The following is a 2242-nucleotide window of genomic DNA, read 5'->3' as shown; positions in this document are numbered from 1 at the left end:
TGTTCTACAGTGGCTTCGAACGTGCGTGCTCTTCCGTAGCCGTGCTTTATAGCATGCTGGGGTGTCTATATATTAGCTCCCTTCCGTGGCCCCTACGCTCCCGTCATATTCTTGTCCTTCTGTCCTTTTCATGGCTGCGTGCTCTTCCATCTTTCACGCTACGCATAAAACTTCGTGGTTTGCATCGACTAAGCCTTCTATCATCGTCCATGTCCTTCCGTGCTTCGAGTTGCTCTTCTATCCCGTCGTGTACATAGCGTGGGTCGGTGTTCCTTCGTGTTTCGTGTTCTTGCTGAGTCACGTGCCTCCACGCTAACTTAATCACAAACGCTGTTCCGATTTCGTTTGATTTACGCAGCATATATTGTTGGAAAGCTCGCACAATATCTTAAGGTCGCACACTACGCGCGCATTACAAAGGGAGATGATACAATTTTTCAGAGGGAAGCCACAATACTCATATTTAAAAGTTTTCACATTATTAATAGTAGTAGTAAAATTGTGATTTATTATTTAACTAAAAAGTAGACAGCACCCGGACTTCCCCGGTGGTCACCCACCCGAGTACTACCCGAGCTTGAGGCTGCTTAACTTCACAGAGCAGACGGGATATGGTGCTTTCAGCCTAAGATGGCCGTCTACATTTGACTTTGACCGACACGCCTATTAGTGTCTATCATTCGTATACATTGGTACAACACATTTACACACTCACATGTCCACATACGTGGCCATAGACTGCACACGATGGCCCCCAATACCCCTTCTGGCCCTCAGAATTGGCTGGGTGGATGGCTACACTTTATATAGTAACAAAACAAAAAGGGGGGTGGTGTGGCGCACTCCAATACAAACGTGTGGCCAGCAGCTCACTCCTACAACGCAGCATACGTATTCTCTCCGATAGGAACCCCACACAGACCGACACCTTCATACACAGCAGTGCAGATAGCCGCCGCACCCCATATTTGCGCATACGCGGCCTGGAAACAATGTTAAACCACCAAAGTGGCCATTTACGACTTGCACAACCATACCTACGCTTCCTATGCGACATGACATGTGCACGTACGCGTCTTAGGCAATATGAACACCTTCGACACCTTCATACATGCACAGCGCGCGCTCCGCTTAAGTACGACACCAACTTGTCATATACATCATGCGTTTCCTCCCGTCACCTTTCATCACCTCCATATTCACACCCATGCGCCGTCACCTTCCTCGCGCCATCACCTTCACCATTTTCACCTCCATATCCGCGCTTCCTCCGCCGTCACCTTCCGCGTACGCGTCAATATTCGCTGCGTTTCCTCGCGCTTCCTGCCTGTTATTAATCCAAGCCAAAAACATCTCCAAACCCATACAATTAGAACAGCAAACAACTTCGCATTTTTTCACAAAGTCCTCAGCTTCATTTTGCATACTTTATCCTAGTCTAATTCACGCTATTCCGCTCTCTTTAACATACTTAAACTAAGTCTAATTCACGCTACTCTGCTCTCTCTAACATACTTAAACCAAGTCTAATTCGCGCTATTCTGCTCTCTTTAACATACTTAAACCAAGTCTAATTCACGCTACTCTGCTCTCTCTAACATACTTAAACCAAGTCTAATTCGCGCTATTCTGCTCTCTTTAACGTACTTAAACCAAGTCTAATTCACGCTATTTCGCTCTCTTTTAACATACTTAAACCAAGTCTATTTCATGCTATTTCGCTCTCTTTTAACGTAGTTAAACCAAGTCTATTTCATGCGTTTTCCGCTCTCTTTAACAGACTTAAACCAGGCCTAATTGTGGCGATTTCGGTGTTCTTTTAACTTATTGGAACCATGTTATGGCAGACCAGTTCCGCGCCCTTTAACAAAAGGAGAGGGAGGTGAGATAGGGAAAAGGTAAAACGAAAAATAAAACTTAAAACGGGGAAAAGTGGAAGTAGGAGGGGGCCGTTGTTATTGTTTTGATTATTTTATTATGAGAAAAACGGGGAGGAATAAAAAAATACAACCCACCACCGGGGGGGGGGGGTGGGGGGGTTTTGGAGAGGAAGGGGAAAGAAGGGATTTGTTTGGTTTGGTGTGTGTGTTGTGCTTCGTCTGTGTGGGGTTGGCGGGCCGGTGGGTGGGGTCGTGGCCGCGCCCTGGGTGTTGTTTGTTCTTGTTGGTTTTGTTTGTGTGGGGGGGGGGTGGGCGCGCGCCCCCCCCCCGGCCCCCCCATCCCTTTCCTCCCCGCCCCCTAA

General features: G+C 47.2%; 1 non-coding gene across 1 annotated transcript; it reads right to left on the bottom strand.

The window, feature by feature from the left end:
- Window positions 1-521: 521 nt before the first annotated feature.
- PITG_33557 lies at window positions 522-635 on the bottom strand. Its single transcript, XR_009934949.1, has one exon. It is a non-coding gene; the product is annotated as an 8S ribosomal RNA (ribosomal RNA).
- Window positions 636-2242: the final 1607 nt, after the last annotated feature.

This window comes from Phytophthora infestans, genomic scaffold (genome assembly GCF_000142945.1).
Source record: "Phytophthora infestans T30-4 supercont1.2897 genomic scaffold, whole genome shotgun sequence".
Taxonomy (NCBI): Eukaryota; Oomycota; class Peronosporomycetes; order Peronosporales; family Peronosporaceae; genus Phytophthora; species Phytophthora infestans.
Note: the sequence above shows the minus strand (reverse complement) of the source record. Positions and strands in the feature narration are given on the sequence as shown.